Raw genomic sequence first — 19,387 nt, 5'->3', positions numbered from 1 at the left:
AGCTGTTACTCCTCGAAAAAATAACTGCAGTTAAGCACATGCATCTACAGAAAACAGGAAATGCAAAGGTGCCCCGAGTGTGAATGCTTTGAGAAGGAGAAGGAGGGGTGTGTGTGTGGTGGGAAATCCCTGGTTTAATTTGGAGGTAGTGAGAAAAGGAGCACAGAAGGAAAGTCAAACACAATCATGTGTGCCTTGTGGGAAGGCAGAGACACAGAACGAGTTTCTGAGTTGTGTCTATGTATGAAAGGATTGGAGCTGTTGTTTCAGGCTGTGGGGTTTCTCCCCTGCTATAAAACCAGACCTTTGCACATCCATGTAAAGAAAATTGCCTCAAGGATTCCTGACTTCAGTACCAATTTGCTCCCAACAACACTCTACGATATCTTCTTCTGTGGTTAACACAGCCAGAGCAGTGAGCAGGAAAATGTAGAACCCCCCACCCTGGGAGGCCATCCGACTCATTCAGTGGAGGATGGTGACCAGGTTTCATGGCATCGCTGCCGGTCTTGGGAACCACCTTTGGGAAACCGCTCTGCTTCCAGAACTTGTTGCGCCACATCAGCATAAATACAGGATCCTAACAACAGCTGCAGTTTCCAGTACTTTCAGGGCCATGTACTCTTTTTCTGCACACAAACAGCATGTTCCATTAGCCCAAATTACTTTTGTTTTCAAAGGAAGACATACCAAAGAAAGAACAAAAATAACTACTCTTGCCCAGGACAACACAATGTATGTGTTTTCTGGCTCACTTTCTGCAATAGCAACAGTTTTTAAAGACAAAAATATCTCAGAAATGGTCTATGGTGCATAGAGCAACATTCAATTCAAGGACCACAAACCAGATGATGCCTTTGCTAGAGAATCAGAGGGCATTAGGGAGAGTGCCTTTCTGAGACACATCCTGCCCCACCTACTGCAAAAATAGCAAAGAAAACCTCTCTGCTAGAACACATCTCATTCTGCATTACACGTTACAGTTTGAGAGCTGCTCCTGTGCAAAACCAACACTGTTACTGAAGAAACAATGCATCAAACCCACTGATGGGAATTGGCTCTCCGGGCAGCACAGCCAAGAAAAAAAACCCTCTTTTTTCCCCTCTTGTAACAAATGGCCTCTTTTCCCCAGTCATCTGGGTAACATTTAAAGATTAATACCTTATGTGGCACAACACAGAGTCGTTTGCTTCCTTTTAAGAAAGCATAAGCTCTTTAGAGATCGGGTTCTACTTTCAGAGTTACCTGTCTACAGAGTAAACACACTTCAGATGTACAGCCAGTTTTTTTGAAGAATGGGTTAGCTAAATGAAGGGTTACCGAGTGTGATCTTAATGGACTTTGCTTAGTTTCTGATTGGCTTTCATCTATTACACTATTTGTTCTTTAAATTTCCAAATGACTGCGAACAGAGCCTTGGATTGAAAGACAATTTGCAGGCAGCACAGAGGGCTGTGCTGTTTAATGGACAAGGAACTGGCCTGGGACTTGGGAAGCCTGATGTGCATTGTAGCTCTAACGTTCCCCCATCTACTGCCTGTCACTTCCCTAGCTATCTTGCATCTGTGAAATGAGGGTAAAGACAGTGCTCAGGAACACTACATACCAAATCACTCTGGGTAAGTAGCATCAACCTTTTGCCCTAATCAACTCCAGGCATCTACTTGCTCTCTGGTCTCCAAACCACTACTCACCCCCCACAACACAGGAGATCTGTACTCTGGAGAGTTTGTGTATCTCACCTTTGTCGACAGGGAAAGCTTGGACAAGTAGTTTAGGTTAAAATTCTTAACTTTCAGCTCACTTCTGATTAGCTTCAGCACCTCCCATTCCTTGATCTCCCTTGTCTTGCTGATATGGTGTGCAGCTGCCAGTAACAGTGGTAAAACACCTGTAGGAGTCCTAGACAGAAGTTACTTCTGGGAAATATTAAGTATTATTCTGATTATTCTGTCAGAATGACAAGATGGGCAGAATGACAAAGTCAAGTGTCAGGCCACACACTGCCTGTTACAGTCACTCCGTGGAGACCTACGGTGAAGCAGAGCAAATGTACCAGGAAAATCCTTGGAGACTTCTAGATGTTAAACAAGAAAGAAAAATAATGGAGGCAGCTGCCAGACTCCGGTTGGTTTTAAATGGAAAAGTCTGATTGCTTCAAAACCTTTTTCTGGTTGGCTCTGGTATTTTCCCTTCCACAGGATGTTTTGAAATTTATACCTTTGTTTTGAAAGAGACCATAGCTCTTCCCCTTGGGATTTCCCACAGAGCAGAGGCTTCTGCAGCAGACTAAGGCCTTATGCCAGCCCTGCATGAGCTGGGAAGCTCTCCTGAGCAAGGGAAGCTGGCAGGGGACATTTTCCAATCCTTTCAAGACCTTTGTAGGCTGCCAGAGTGAAGGAGAGGGGCCTTGGCATAATGGAAACCCTGTCCCCAGAGAGGAAACGTGAACAGAATCCTGCCCTGTCTTGAGGCCCTGGACTTTTCTGAGGAAAAGGTGACCGATTCTGTTGTTTGTACAGTTGCAGTTACAGAAATGGCTTAGCAAAAGAATAAAAGCAAAGGCACTTCCCCTCACAGCTCCCTCTTTGCCTTGCAAGTCTTATTTGCTGACACAGACAAGTTTTGCTGATGTTAGCACTACAAAACCTGAGCAGCCCCCAGAGGGGGAGAAGGGGCCTGATCAGCATTATATGGGGACAGGGACACACTGGGGGTGAACCCAGCAGAGCCCCTGGCCCACACAGCAGATCTGAACCTGTCTGGTTTGATTCTCACCTACCCAGTGTTGCATCTCAGTCCAATTCCAAGGCTTTCAGAGGGTCTCTCTTCTGATTAACATCAGAGCATAACAGCCTGGCCCTTCTCCTACCACAGCTTTGGCACTTACTACAGCAGAGGCTGGATCAGGCCCTGAACAAAAGCAGAATCAGGCCTTCTGAGGCACTGTCTTAAAGGCTGCAGGATTTGGCCTTTTTGTTGGCACTTGGGCCAGTAGTATAGCTGCCTTTTTTTTCCTTCACTGCCTCTTTCCAGCTGGGAGCATAACACTTTGGCCAGTCAATGATAAAATGGTTTAATGTAATAAACATGAATCTGTCAGACTTAAGTGCCCTAAAATATTCCAGGCTGCAAATGCAGGACCAACAGTGAGCTTGTTGATACAGCCTCAAGCCAGAACTAATCAGACATAGACACCATTTGCTTTCAATAGAAATTGTATTCAAGAGGGCCGCTTCCTGCTTGCAGGGAAAGATGGGAGGCAAAACAGAGTGATGTGGCACAGTGAAAGCAAAGAGTTCTCTCCCGTCAGGCTAAACATCACAGGGTTTCAATGTCTTGCAGGGAAAGAGGCTCACCATTTGACTAGAGATCCTGCTGACTCAGCTCACAGCTGAAGATCTTCCTGGGAAAAAAAACCATACAAATAAATAAGACCTTTTTGTGTGCAGGGTTGTAAATAACAGGTAACGAAAGCAGAATCAGCAGCCAACAGGCCGGGGCTGTAAAACTGCACATGTTGGTGCTGCATTAGGACAAGAAAACAGTCCTTTACCTCCTTCATCTGGCACAGAGATAACATTAATTAGCCTTTCAAGTGGCCCTTTGATGCCTAGGAAAGCCAATGTCACTCAGTTCTGGAGTCTCTGCAGGCAGACTCAGAAAAGAACTGGCAGGAATTCAGCGCAGATGCTTTCCAAACTCTGTTATGCTGGGTGTAAATCCAGCCCAGCTCTGCTAACAGCAGAGTTGTGATTTACATCAGTGGAAATGAGAGCAAAAATCACTGGAATTAGCCCTCTGAGATAATTTGATCTGATCATTAGTGATGGGTAATTAGAAGCACTTGAGCCTGTAGCCACATACACACACACAACCAACTGTCCCTGAGTTAAGCAGAAGTCTAACTGTAGCTCACCATTTTCACAGCATTATTATTTTCCAGCTCTACTTTGCTGGCCTCCTTTCAGGACACACATCCCCACCCCCCGAAATGCACACAGGATAGCACTTTTCCTTTGAGAATTGCAGGTCCTGGGAGTATTAAACCCCAAGACCTGTTCCAACCAGATCAGCAGCTCTGCTTTGCAAACTCAAGGAATTCGGAAAACTTGGAGTGAATCCAGGTTCAAGAGAACTTAACATAGATGTGACAAGGGCTCCCTGGTGCTACAGTTATAAATAACAATTAATAATAATTAATCACTTAATGACAAGGTTCCCTGATCAGTCATGATCACAATTTCATGGCTGATATCACCATGCTTTGAGACAGATATGGCAGGCTTGACCTTTCCTCCTCACCAGCTTTATGCTGTTATAATTCTGTTAAGCCAAATCCTCAGCTTGTATAAATCAGCACAGCTAGAGTGACTTCTGATTTATGCCAGTACAGGAAGGGAATCCCATCCTCTACATATTTTACCAGCCTAACAACCTAACACATAGCAAGGCAGAGAGTCAAATACAGAGTAGGACTCTTTTCCTTAAACTGCTGTCTTTCACCTGCAGAAAGGAAAATAAAAATCAGCTTTCAGGCTTCTCGGTATGACTGCTTCAGGGTCAGGAAGGGGAAACTTAAGTCTGTCTCCATTTCCATGCAGTTGGTGTTCTCCTCCTTCAACATACCACATGACTGCTGAATGAGTACTACACTGCCTAATTACATTTGATCACCTCTGAAACATCAGATTTCAGCCAGTGGAAGAGGGACTTTTCATCTATAGCCACAGCCCAAATGCTACCCAACTTCCTAGGGGAAAGAGAGATAGGAGAGAAACACTCCCTCCACCCCCAGAAGATCTTTTAATACTCCTTTCTTCCTGTGGCTCTTTCCACTTTTCCAGGGGCTGCAGAAGACTGCCTCCCTGATTGAAGTGAACTCCCTCTAAAGGCTTTCTCTCTTTAACAGACTCGAGGTTGTTCTGGCCGAGTGCTCTGCTGTGTGGGCACCCTCCCCGCTTCTGATGTTCTTATTATTCTCATTGTCATCAGCCTGAATCATTTTGTGCCCCTTTTGTTATGCTCCCTAGAACGGCCTGTGATAAAGACACTTCCAGCATTGTTACTACTTTTGCAAAGTTCTTTTTATTTCTTCTCCAGCCAAACAATAATCTAAGGGGCCATATTTGAGGTAGCATATTAGAAAGTGCCTGCTTTATTATCAGCACAATATGGGCCTGTAATCTGATAATGATAAAAATCTGCCCCTTTGCTTTGGCTCTTATCATTTAATTGGAGCGAAGGAGCACATTCGTTTGTTAATAATTTTATAATTGGTGCTATCTGCTGAGACCCATCAAAGGAACTGTGTGCAGCAACTGCTTTCAGTACAAACCATCTTCCTGATAAGATGAGCTTTATGGCATTTAAACGCTCCTGTTATTGTTTGCAGTGCAAAGGGTGCTTTCAGGGCGCACAGCCCACCTATAACACCTGCAGCTCGGCACTAACCCCCACCTTTGCATGCTCCCCCAGCTCCCAGCCTACACTTGGACCTGTCTGCTGTTACCAGGGGAGCTGGTGGCTTTTGCAATCCCTTCTGTTCTGGTTTAACTAGACATCCCAATATTTTGACAACGCAAGGATTTGTCTCTTCACACTTGTGTCTCCATGTGGCTCCCAGCCCAACTCACCTGAGGCATCTCCTCTCTCACTCCGCCATCTGCTTGTGAGCAGAAAGAAAGCAGAGACAGCTGGATCCGCACAGGGTGTGAAGGGAAGCACACGCCAAAGGGTTTGTTTCCCCCAGCAATGAAAACACTAAGGATGTGTCTACACTGACAGTCAAGTAAAAGCCAAGTCTGTTCTTAAATCCAGACCCATACTGTTTACACTGGGGCTTAGCCCCATCGCTGGGCTCTGTGGAGGTGAGATGCAGCTGAGTTCATCACCTCTGCACCAAGGCAAATGCAGTGGATTAGCCCTGAGCTGCTACAGCCCAGTCCACCAAGTGCTGGCCTATGCTTGGCAGCTCTTCCCCACAGCATGGGCACTTTAGCACAGCAAAACAAACAGTCCACAGATTGGTCTTTTGCCTAAGGGTAAATAGCACGGTTTAGCTAGTTGTCATAAAGCTGAACTCTTCCTCTCTCTCCCCAAAAGCCCTTATCACTGCTGCAGCCAGTGCCTACTGGGATGAGTCCCTATACCACTGTCCCAGATGACACATGGGCAGGGTATCTGGACTAGCCAAAACCATGCCAGGAAGCGAGCTAGCAATGAAATACTGTGGGCAAGTGAAGACACTGGGCACCCTGCACCAGCCACAGCTGGACCACTCCCTAAGTCCCCAGGTCTCTGGAGCCACCTCAGCTGCAGTCGGATGCTCCCCTATTAGCACACTCCAGCAGCATGACACACAGTGGCTAACCTGCTGCAAATATCCCTAATGCAAACAAGTTCTAATAAGCTGTTGCTCTCATAGTGCTGTTTGCATTAAGGCACAGACAGCAGGCATTTCCACAATTACATGTTTGTTTAAATACCAGCTAACATAACAGTAACCAAAGCCTAATGAGAGGTGCTCCTGTCTCGAGCTGCCCTTGACAAAGCAGGGGCCACCTTGCCTCCCTCCTCTGTGTCTTACACACAGCAAACCTCTATGCACCATCTTCTGCCCTGAGGGACTCAACAGGAATGGCCAGTAAAGCAAAAACTGAGAAAAGAACAAGCATAACAAAACAGAAAGCTGAGGTTGATGCATTCACTTGACTCCAGATATAAGTGTTGAAGAAAAACAGCCAAACTCATCAAATAAATGAGAGGTATAAACCCTGCAACAGCCACACAACCGTAGTACCCAAATAGCAGCACAGGGCACAGTTCTGCAGCAAAGCTTGCTCTGCTTACAGGTAGGAAACGAGAGAGTGAGAGATGTTTTGGAGCATCATACTGCTGTTTAAGTCATTCTCACCTCATTTGAAGTCTGGCTGCCAAGTCCTGCCCACCCCACCATTTCAGTGACATTTATAAACCCAGAAGTTGTCACTGTGACCAAATGACTAAGCAGCACTTCAAAAAAACCTACCATCATCCTCCCACGCTATGACTTCTCTTTACCAAGCAAAAGAACTGAGGCAAGCAAAAATCAGGGCTAATCCTTCAAAACGGATTACCAACACCAGGCACCTGGATTTCTGCGAGGTCCCTTCTTGAAACAACCCTGCCTTCACCACCCAAATGAGGAACAGCACAAGGCAGCTGCAGAGCTGAGGGCAGGATGCATCAATCTTTGACAATGTGCTCTTCTTCAGACCTGTCTTAGGGCAAGATCTGATGCTGTGCTGTGGAAGATACACTGGAATTTTCTGGTGCTTTCCAGGAATTCCTGGATCTAGAAGCTCAAGGATTTCCCAGCTGGGAATTTTCCCAGTACCTTCTCCGAATTTTCTAGTGTTTTATAGGAATTTCTTGATCAAGAAAGGTTCCATGCCCAGGATTTCCTGGAAAGCCCTAGAACCCCACGCCGCCACTGCCAACACCCTCCTAACACTCTGGTGTGTTTACCCATCACCCAGGAATTAAAATTTTAACAAAACTGATTAAATTTAAATTTGACCTTATCACATCTGGATGTGTCTATTAAGGCATCAAAGGGACAGCAAAAAAAATAATTCAATCTTTAATAACCCTTAACAACAGCTCTGTGTCTACCACCTGTGCTTGCATGAATGGCAAGGAGGAAAAAACCCACAAGCTTCATCTGGCAAACACCAAGTGGCTGCTGGCATCTGAAGGGGACATTAGGCTGCCTCATGCTGCCCTCAGTTGGGGCTGGCTTGGGACCTGCCACACAGTTCCAGGCCAGGTCTGCCCCAGGCACTGAGATGCCCCCAACCCTGCTGCTCCTTGGGAGCGCACATGAAACTGGGATAGCAGGGGGTGCAAGTCCTTCCCTAGAGTTCTCTGCCCTGTCCCCACCACCCCTAGGTGAAACAGGGAGGGAAACTGGTGCATCTGTGCTAGAAAACCCCAAGCAAGCCCTGTGCCAGAGAAACCACAGCCCAGGAACCATTCAGGCCCAAATGGCTGTTCATCTCCCTTCTCCACCTTTATACCCTGCAGCCCTGTCAGAGGACTCAGACTTTTTTTTTAATATCCCAGAATAAGCACCTGTTTGACATGAGCAATGATGATCATTTGATATAGCGAGGGTGAGACTAATTAAAACCTAGAGCTTTATGATTTCATTTGGCTCCTGCAAGACCTGGCTGTCTAAATTTATTTATGTGAGTTTTAAGTGGTTTATGCAAATTCTAGTGTTTGTGAAAGGCCCTGGATTCCCCAACATGGAGAAGAAAGTATTCTGTTTATTCACATGGCTGTCACAAGCAGCAGAGGGTCTGGCCCAGGCTCTGGAAGGATTCCCAAGGATTCAGCTGGGCTGTTTAAAGTGCTGTTGTTTTGACATAGATTTCCATCCACATCAATGCACTGGGGCTACACACAGACCAAATGAGGGCCCTGGAACTCAGGTGCGTTTAGCAAAAGCAGCTGAAAAACTTATTGTTCCCACCTGCAGGATCTGGAAGCTCTTTGCTGGCAGGACACACCACGATGCCCTGCATGGGACTTGCAGAGCTGTGCTTGCACCCAAGGGGTCCCACTGGCTTTACTGCATCAATCAAAACCCTGGTAGAAATTAAATCTAAGGCCCAGATTTTCAAGTTTCATCTGCCACCTCAGTGATGTGACCAAAATGGGAGATAAGACAACGATAAAGAAGTAGAGAGGCTGTGCACAAGGCAACAGCCTTTGGAGCAGAGAGGGTCTTTTCAACCTGTGTTGATAACACACTGAGCTCTTCAAGGGGCACAGACCAAACTGAGCTGGATTCCCTCACCTCCAAACCATTCTACTTGGCTTTAGTGTCTGAAGGGACAGCTCCAACTCTTGTCACTGGCTTCCCTAGTGCTGCAGAGAGCTTGGTCTTGTATTGGCAGCCTTCTCACTCCTCTGTGGCCCTGAATTCACCCACAGTGGCCTGTCATGCCTGTTGGCCAGAAAAAAGCACCTGCAGGGAACAGGCAGTCTCCTGCCAGGGACATCTCGCCTCTCTGAATGCAGCCCCAGTAGCCAGGAATTCCTTAACAATTCAACCGGGACTTGCAATGAATCAGTCATTCCGCATCTCCTGGAGTGGAGCCCAAATGTGCAGACACCCACTGCCTCCCAGTGCTGGGTTTGAAAGTTGGGCCCTGCCCACCAAGCCTCTCTATAAATGTCCAAGACAAATGGAGAAGTAGAAATAACCCACACGCTCCAAGCGCCACCTAATAAATTACTCCCAATTGTTTCCTTTATTTTAAAATAGACACAATATTTCCTTTCCTCCCTACTTTCCTGGACAGTTCAGAGGATTAATTAATATTGGATACACGTTTGGGTCTGACACACTTTATAAACAGTTAGTATTAATCAGATTCGAATTGATCAGCTCTGGCTTAGCGCAGCCCTTGTCAGCCACTCTCACAACTCAGTGCTGATTGCCGATGCTGTGATACATGACTGCACTGTGTCTGAGCCAAGAAACGTCCATTGGGACAGTCTCCCACTACCTCTTAGACCATTACAGTGTTTTCCTATCCCTCCACATCATGAGGTATGCACAAACCCACAAGAAGTGTACCCCTGAGATCATCCAACCTAGGCAGAAGAAAGGGAGGGCAGAGGATTTACATAAAATATCCCACAGGAGGCAGCAATGCACGTCTGCATCACCAGCCTTGTGTCCATGCCTGGTATTCAGCCCTGCCCTCCACGCCAAACTTTGTCCAACTTTGCCTTCTCAGTATTGTCTGCTTCCCATCTGTATCACCATCTGCAGCCTGCCCTTTCTTTTTCTTTTTCTGCACTATGCTTAAACCCTGGGATAAAGAGACAGGAATGCTGGATGGATCACAAATTTGGGGATTGCTGTCAAGCACTAGCCAGAGGAGACCCCTCTCAGAGAAGTTTGTCCTGTTGCTCACCTTCTGCTCTTTGCTGTTTGACACATGGTGTCAATCAGCTTTCAACTCAGATGTCAATAAAAGCTGCTTTTCTGACTGCAAGGTCTCTGCTAAGCATGGCTTTTGGGACTGGAGAAGCTGTTCACCAGGGTCTGCATGTCTTATGCTACATCACCTGAGGAGTAAACAACAGGCTCCTCTGAAAGAGACCTCTCCAACTGTTTTACATTTTGAGGATACACTGAAGAATCCCCTGTCTGGGATGCAGGAGTGTCATGATTTCACATGCCACACACATGAGCAGTGAACACTCCACATACGCCATCACATCAAGCAGTTTGCCACAGTGCTCTGAATCATGGCTCCCTCTGCAATCAGGATCAGTCCCCCTGAAGGGACAGGATCAGCCCCTCTGAAGGCAAATGAACTTGCCCTAAGGTCCATGTTTAGGGTGGAAGGGCACTCAATGACTGCTCTCCACCAACACTGGAGGGACCTTGATGGGATTCCTTGCAGAGGACTGATGCCATTTTGCCCTGTGTGCTGGCAGGGGTCAGGTAAAAAAAAGTCTTTGCTTAGCAATTCTGTTGTGCAGTTCATCTTGCACCAAGCTAGTAATAGGAAAAAGTAAACCCATGTAAGGTGACAGACAGGTGAGGTAGGAACTGGGACCTACTTACCCCACTTTTCCCTGCAATAAGACAGAATGAGCTGACTTTCCCCAGCTACAAATAGACCAAGGCATGTCCTATATCCTGCCTGCAGAGCCCAGTGATGCTGGCTCAGCATTAGCCTGGCCATCCTCCAAAATTGGATTTCCAATTAATAGCATCGACTCATCACAGAGAAGCAGCAGCTCAGGTCTTAGCTGAAGGTCAAGGAACTTAAGGCAGCACAGGACGGATTTACATTCCACCTAAGTTCCCAAGTCACCTGTGGCATACAAGGCAGAGGCTAGGCTCGATGCACAAGCCTCTTATCCAGCAAGGACAACAGGCGGCTTTTACATGAGCTCAAGATCCTAAACCCAGTAGCACTGCAGAGAATTGGAGAGGGAGAAAGAGAGAGCTTTTCCCCCACTACTGGCAGCCACTAGGCTAGAAGAGCGTTTTCAGCCTCAGCCAAAAGCACATGCCACCTGGATTGTGGGTGAAAAGAGCCTTAATAGCATTTACATAAACTTAAGGAGACTCAGGTCACAAACCTACCCTTCAGCGTGGAGGGAGAAAAAAAGACCACCCAGATGTCATCAAGCCATCCTCTGTATCGGATGAGGCCCTTGGAAACACAGGCATAGCACAAAACGCCACCTTAGAGCCACCACTTGCATTCTGAAGCATTTCCCATTCTTCTGCCTGGGCAAAGGTTCAAGATTTGAGGTTGGAGGGGAGAAGGGGAAAAGGGGAGAAGGTATTTTATTTATAACCGCACATTCATTTGATTAAGAGCTGTTTCTGAAAGATTTGCCTGAAACAATAGAAAGGGAAGGGGTGGGTCAGTGGGGGAGAGAAATCATACACTACAGTTTAATCCAAGAAGCACTGCAGAGGGTTGGGAAATGGCTGGCACTCTCTACCCAGCCCCTTCTGAAGCAGCTGAGCAGAGCCAATTTCCAACTCAGAGAGACAGCAGCTCCTGGAAGATGCTTTCCTTCTACATCCCTGGAGAAAGGAGTCTCTGTTCTGGACAGATGGGATCCTTTTAATACCAGTTTCATTTTGGGGATGGAGAAGGGTTAAATTCCCAATGAAAGGACCAAAAAATCCATCAGCTGAGACTCACTGGACCACCTCCTCCTCTCCCCGTAGGTGCTGCAGCTTGGCAGGCCACTATAATCACCTTATCAGTATTTTCCTACCATATAAATTCACACATAAAAAATCAATTAACTACCAGTGTTGTTGATTATAAATCAACTATTTACATAATTAATTACTATATCTTTAATAAATGGTATGCAGGAAAGGAAGCCGGCAAAATATAGCCATTCTTTTGGCATCATCAATTATTTGGAAGGGAAGGCAATTACACTAAATCTTTCTTCCACCTAGCTCTCTTGTCAAGGGAAATATCTCCCCCTCCTTCATCCGATTCAGAGCCTGGAACTGGGCCTCCAACATCACATTACTAAATTGCTTAAGCAGCATTTTAAATAACAAAAAGGGATATCATTTAATTTTTTTTTGAAACATGAAAATCAATAAGCTGTCCTTCAGCTTCCCTGAGTGATTGGCCAGGGCTGTGTCTCTCCAAGCTAATTCAATTTCCAGCCTTACTCAGAGCAACCAAGGCTTCAAAAAATAATCAGGCTGATCTTATGGGCCCATTTGGGACTTCATCGAGGAATTCGTTTCATAGAATTAGATATTCTGTACTTTTTGAAAGGAGATACATTCCTGTCATTATTTGGAGAGAGACCCTGATCAATAATCCTTACTGATATTTATGGGTTACAGTTCCTTGCATGTACATGTACAGTGACATGGAAACCAGCTACTGGATGGGGAGTCTGTTGACTTGGACTGCATGGGTGAGGATCACTGCATGGGTGAGGATCTCTCCAAGGGTGGATGCCCCGAAAGTGTCAACAGATGTTTTCTACCTGGAAAGCTCAATCCCCAGGTGCATGGGAGGGGAAGAGTTCGTAAGGCTAAGCACCTTTTATCGAGGGCAGAGTCCGGCCTAATAACCAGGCTGAGTAAAAGTCTGGCAAGCAAGGAAGGCTGGCCCCAGATGGGAGGAAAGAATGGCAGCTGGGGGGTAGCACTGCATCTTCCTCTGCTGAAGGCTCTGCCAGGTGATTTCCAGTAGCTGTGTAGATGAAGTCACCAACTGTTGCCCATCTGCAGTTTCAGCTACACAACTCTGCCAGCAGAAGGGACTACCTGAGCGCTCCCTGATGTCAGAAAGTACATCAGCAAAGGCACCGAGCTGTGAGCTGCAGCAGCAGAGGTACAGACAGACACCCTGACCAGCCTCCTTTGCCTCTGAGGGCAGTCCTGCCACAGCCGATAAGTCTCTTCCCTATAAAACTGGTCTAGGTCGTCTTTCCTCTACAGACAGCTCTCACAGTTTCCAAGCTGGTAATTACATCTCCCCCTATGTCTGTAAAGCACCTAGCACAGCTCTAAATGCTACTGTATTATCAAAGATTAATCCTCCCTCATGAAAAACCCAATGAAAAGGGAAAACACAAAAAAATCCCTCCACAGCCACTAGATTTTAAGAGCAGAACAGGAATTCAGAGCAAGTGTCCCTCCAGCCAAGCAGCCTATCTCCAAGAGTGGCCAGCAGAGGATGCTTAGGGAAAGAATAAGCAACAAGTATGGCATGAATTTATACCTTCCCAGCAGCAATCAGCAAAATGAAGGTTGAGCCAGCCCCTGCATCTGGAACATCCTTTCTAATAGTTACGCTCCAGGATTTTTTCTGATGCAGGACTAGCATCTGCATGCCCTTCCTTCTATTTCAGGACTGCATCTCCATACCCCAAGACTGATGCCAGGGGTCCAGATGTGACAGTAATGGGGGCTACACCAGTATCAGAGCAGGGAAGGCAGAAAGCAGGTCATTTCTTTACAACAGCTTATAAGATTCAGTGGGAAATGATCACTCATTAGAGGTTTCACAGGAAAATGAAACAGAAGTATAAATCTGCTCTGGAAACCTTGACGTCAGCTACAACATTAGGTCATACAGCACAGAGGGAGATCCCTATTCAATTCACTGAGATTATAGACTCATTCATCAGAATCCTACTAGTTTCATCTCATTAGTCATCTACCCCAGAGCATAAAAGATGCTGTTAGCCATTAACGGGTGACTAGCACTGTCCCATTTTACAGATAAACTGGGATAGAAAAGAAAGTTAAGGTGACCTCCCTAAGGGCAGATGCTGAGAACAGAAAAGCAGTGGCCCACTTCCTAGTTGCTTTATGCCCATGAGAGATTTCTCCCTCAATACACAAGTCTGTGTTTTGAAAAGAGTGTGTGTTTACACAGAGCCCAGTCATAACAGAGCAAATTTGAACATCCACTGAACCACCATGAACAACACTGTTTGAAACATTTTCTCCATCTTTCAAGATTATTGCAGCATCTGTTGATCACATTAAGTTGTAAGTGTGCTGTCTCCATGGAGACTGCAGAGTCTCCCTGGGTTTCCAGTTACTGTATGTGGTTTCAACTGAAAGCAGAGTCACCCAATGAGTCAATCTCTATTCTGTGTAATGAGAGGAAAGGATGTCACTGGGCTGATTGTTAGGTATGATGGATAATGAAGCCAGATTTATCATTACACTTTCTTAAAGAGACATAGTTATGGAAGTGACACCTCAAATGGGGATTTGTGTAAGGTTTGTTAAAAGACAGTCCTTAAAAGCAGTACGCATCCTTCTTCCTTGAAGGGATCTCCATTCATCCATAGGGAAACTCTCCCCATGAATTTGCACAATAGGCATGAAATAACCAGAAACTATCTTGTGAAACAATCAGCCACAGATAAAAGCTAGTCTTCAAAGGGAAGACGACCACAGCTAAAACTTCTTTTGCTTTTAATCAGCTTGGGGCCCCCTTGCAAGAAAGGTAAGGAAAATATTTTTTGTAATGAATCAGGAATGTACAGCCAGCATGCAAAGTGACAACAGTCATAAGGAAACTCAGTTAATTTGGCTTGCAGACTTAATTTGGTCAAATTATTGGAAGCCCTGGAATTCTGTCTTTTAACTGTGCATTTGATTTTAATTCTTGTAAAGGAAAAAACCCATCATAATATCTGAATTCAAATCCTGCAGGAGACGAATTAAACACCAAAGCAAGCAATGACAAGAAACAAACCACCTCTTACTGCAGATGCTTTATAAATGAAAAAAAAAACCCACAAAACACCAACTCTTCTTTTTCCTGTTCTCCCAAGCTAAGAAGGCAGCAGAAGCTGACCAGTCTTCACAGCCTTTACACAGAGAGACTTGATTCAAAGGGCCTTCCTGCAGGGACAGGGGAATATTGAACTGATGAAAAAGGAATATTGTGCGCAGAATCCTGGTTCCTCCTTGTAATCATATCTCCAGCCAGCTCATCATCATTTTTCCCTTTTCTCCATTCTGTACAGACTTTTCTCTGCACCCTCCACTTGCAGCCCCAGCATGAATTGGACAGTTCTCCTGTTGGAGTCACCTCTGCCCAAGCAGCAGCACAGTTGAGAAACCCATGCTCCAAGAGCACTCCCACTCCTTCCACATGACTGCTGCAGCACTGTCATGCTTGGTGGTGTGCCACAAAGTTGCAGAGGGCAGGAGCTGCTTGGGAGAAACAGTGAGGGGACCTGCTCACCTACAATACTGTCTTGGAAAAATTCAGCTCTGTTCTCTAATGCTTGCAGAAAAAGTGAGCAAGCTCTGGATCCTCATCTGAAGCCACACAACCCACTGTTCTCATTTCCATTCTCCATATGGCTGCAGCAAGCCACATGGCTTGATCCTCCCCTTTCCAGGGACTGGGCTACTCCTCAACTCTCCTGTTTGCAAGATTGGAAAACTGAGGCACAGAGGTGCTGGACAGCCTTGACTGGTGCAAACGTATGTGACAGTACTGTGCATCTTTTATTCTCATTTACAACAGAACACAGCAGGTGTGTGATTCATCAGGCTGAGACACCCTGCCCTTGAACTGGTGTGAATGACAGATGAGGACTGATCTAGAACCATGCTCTCAGCCATACCAGTATTCCATGCCTTCCCCCTTATTTACACCCATCTCTTTCCAAAACTGTATCATAACAAAACACTCAACAGTATTGCTTGCCTGAGGACAAGGGGCCATTTAAGGGGCACTGAGCTTTGCTGTGGTTACAGGCTCCACACAGGCAGACCAAACCCGAGATGACTGAGTGTGGCATCCCAAAAGGAGGGGAGGGAACACAAACAAACTGCTCTGCTCTAAATGAAAGAGCTGCTGGATTTAATGTGACAGGGCCTGGGATGCTTCATTTGACACAGACTGGCAGCAGTCTGGTGATTGGCAAGCGCTCAGAATAATGGCTCTCTGGACTGTCATAACATTGCAAGATCATCTGCAGAGCAGCCCAGCCAGCCTCAAGCAAAGCATGGGTTCTGCTGGGTTGTGGTTAAAAATGAAATCAGCTCAGTGGCTCAGGACTCTCCATTGTCAGAACCTGGAAGGAGGCAACCCACATGGTCTAGGTCACACATACCTGGCTGAGCCCTTGATTGCTGTCTGGGTATTCGTATCTCTGGCAAGGGCAGCTCCTGGTCCATTCAGAACTGCAGACTTGTTGCTTCATGTGTTTATCCATGAAAAGAAAACCTTGGAAGAGGCAAGAAGGAAAAAAGTTTAACTGAATTGCCCTCAGAGGTATGTTGCAGAGATCTGACTCCTTTTGCTGTTTCAGCTTGCAGCCATGCATGTATTTGCAGCCCTGGACAGCAGCGTTCTCACTCCAGGACCAGGTACCACCAGCTGAGCTAATATCCAGCCTGGTGCTCAGCTGCACAGGAGGGTCCTGGAGAAAGGTGGAGGCTACAACACTGCACACAGAGCCAGATCAAGGCTTCTTAGTGCTGTAGGAAGGAATTGACCTTATTTTTCAGACAGGAGCAAAAGAAAGGAGCCAAGGGAATTCTCAGACATAAGCTCTCTTGGACACTACCACCAGTGGCAAAAGCCTCAAACCTACCAGGAGCTGTGCTTTTCCTTTCCACAAAAGAGGACAGCAGGAGCATGGTGAAGACAAATTTTCCCTCAAATCCCATTACAGCATCCCTATTCAAACCTGGCAACACCCCAATGATCTTATAAGACTTGGAGGCAGGCCAGCAATCTTCTCTGGGAATAACAAGACTTGCTGTCTTCTAAAACATTCTGCTATCAGGAGACTCCAAATAGCTCAACTTACTATAAGAAAAAAATGACACTCTTAAAGAGTATAGTGCTATACTGAAGCTGTTATACCTAGGCTGCTCTGCTTGAAACGGGGTGTGCAAACATGTTCAGATAGCAGTGTCCACTGCTGAAGCTAGGACTCTTCACTGCCTGTGTGCAAAATACCATGCCTTCTCCCCCCTTAATTACACTGCATTTGCTAAGCCTAGCTAAGGGTGGGGAGGGTGATGGTGTTGCTCTGAGCCTGGTTACAGCCTCCTGCTACAGACCCTAAGCTGCAGCTTCACTGGGGCGTTACCTTCCCCCTTAGTCTTGGCTGTGATAGCAGAGCAGCTGTTTGGGTGGGAAAGCAACTGGTGTCTGAGCAGTGGTGTGGTTCAGTTGTTGCCCAAGCTGTATTTATGGTTTCTAAGCTGGCAGTGCCTGCCTGAACAGGCTGGTTTAGAAAGCTGTGTCTGGTTCCAGAACCACATTCAGTTTGCAGTGGTGGAAGAGGGTATTTCAAAACAAGCCAGGCACTGGCTTCCTTCTAGGTTAATCCATGTGGCTCCCGCCTTGTGTGTTTTGGAACATTAACAATCCCCACAGCAGCAATGCAGTGCAGCAGCTGCAAATCTTTCCTGCTAACCACTCTCTTAACAAGAAAGAAGATAATCAGGCCATTTGCATTTTGGTAACCTATGGCTACACCAGCCCTGCACCTTGCTGAAATTAAAAGAAAAAAAAATGCCCTGAGGGTAAACACAACCAGAAGATTACAGGATAGGCGATTTCTTTGTGAGATGCCATCATTTCCTCTGACCAAAGTCTTCCAAGTCAATGGGTGTTCAGGGTACTAGGAAAAACACTGGCTCCCCTTAAATAATTTTTTGTTAAAGGGCAGCTGGTGAAACCTACAATCCCAGTTGCTAAAAACAGCATCATCTGTTATGTCCCATACCATCGCAAAATGTTCCATTTTATCTGAGCTAAAACCAGCTTTTCTCTGCTGGAAACATGCAAATATCATTCCTTCATAAAGAAGCCACCAGATGGGAACTTAATAACTGTAGACTAATTCACATTGCCTGGAGTTGCAAAAAACACCAAACTTTGAAAATTCTTGTTTATACCCTGCTTATTCAATAGTTTAAATATGTTTCCATGCACAGGCATCTGGCCCACAGCCAAGCTGTGCTAATACTAAGGCTACTTCTCCATGCAGGGGACAAAGCTGAAATGACTGGTGCTGTTTTTGGCTCTCCTTGGCTTTTCCTGCAGAAGGGAGATTTACATGGCATAATTGCTCTGAAGGTGAACCGATGGGAGTACATCAGCTCTGCAAAACCTGCCCTTTTTCTCTCTGCTTGTTATTTTACTCTCTGTTCACTCTTTTAATATAAAGTCCATTCCCCCCACATCAAAATGTCTGTGAAGTGAAGCAGACTTTTTGCTCTTGCAAAAGTATGTGGGAGAGAAAATGGCTTTGCTGTAGGAGGGAAAGAAAAAGAGCACAGGAAGGAGATGGACAGCAGAACACAAAGAAAGACTGATATCCCTCTGTGCTCTTAAACTTAAGCAGGGGAATACAAACCCCAGAAACAGCAAAAGAAATAAATTCTTCATGTATCCATTTATAACCAGAACAAGTGTTTGCAGTGTGGGGAATAAAAGCAGGCACTGACAGGGCAGCTTTCACATGTTAACTCTAACCATCCTCCAGCACTCCTACAAAGCATTTTGGTGCAGGCTGGGCCTGGCTTTGTGTACAGGCAGCTTTCAACAGCTTCCTGCAAGGCCTGATTTCACTTCCTCCCTGATGCTCAGGCCATCAAAGCTTCATCTTTGCCCCACTGCACCCTTTGGGCAGGACAATCTTCTACACACACACATACACCATTCCATGTAGACCCCTACAGAGATGCATGACAGACTTTGGCTTTAGGAACATAGATCAGCACGCACAACCCAGTCAAGGAGGTTTCCTCCTGCCAGGGCACATTTACCTTCAGAGCATGCACTAATGTCCATACTACTGCTGGCACCTATACTATACTGGTAAGGCCACACTGGGATCTCAACATGCCACTACCATCTCCTGTTTAGGTGTCTAGTATCTCCTAGCTCTTGGAAGTCCTGATTTGTATCTTCAGGCACAAATTTAATCACTGCAATTTTTAGCAGTAACTTTTCCTAGGTGAAAGTGAGCAAAGATGTGGGACATTTGAGATGCACCTACAGGAGTAATATCTACATTTAGCTGAACCACCCATTCCTCTTAATCACTGCCTTCACAAGGTTCCATCACCGCCAGAGGAGTTAAACAGCTTCTTGTTCACACATTCATCTCTGCTCACCATATTGTTTGCACTGACAACTAGAAAACCCCCAGTCATCACCTGAGCAATTCAGCTCATTGCATCAGGGTGACCCCAGTATGCACACTAACAGCAGCAAGTCCACTGTCTGCATTTTGCATTATGTGCCTGTGATAGAGTTCCTGTAAAGGGCAGGATCAGTTTAACATGCACAGGAACCTCTTGGATTCAGTTAAC

General features: G+C 45.9%; 1 long non-coding RNA gene across 2 annotated transcripts in view; it reads right to left on the bottom strand.

The window, feature by feature from the left end:
* The window catches only part of LOC106630983 (uncharacterized), an 80,143-nt gene that overhangs the window by 52,238 nt on the left and 8,518 nt on the right, over window positions 1-19,387 (bottom strand). Inside the window, exons 2-3 of one of the 2 annotated variants that reach the window (XR_001334388.3) lie at window positions 16,165-16,277; window positions 3,236-3,406 (exon numbers count right to left, since the gene is read on the bottom strand). This is a non-coding gene — a long non-coding RNA (uncharacterized LOC106630983). Of the gene's footprint in view, window positions 1-3,235; window positions 3,407-16,164; window positions 16,278-19,387 lie in introns of those variants that run through there. The other variant, XR_008732182.1, reaches the window with a different exon arrangement.

The sequence above is a fragment of the Falco cherrug genome, chromosome 4 (genome assembly GCF_023634085.1).
Source record: "Falco cherrug isolate bFalChe1 chromosome 4, bFalChe1.pri, whole genome shotgun sequence".
In the NCBI taxonomy this organism is placed as follows: Eukaryota; Metazoa; Chordata; class Aves; order Falconiformes; family Falconidae; genus Falco; species Falco cherrug.
This window is presented reverse-complemented; position numbering and strand designations above follow the sequence as displayed.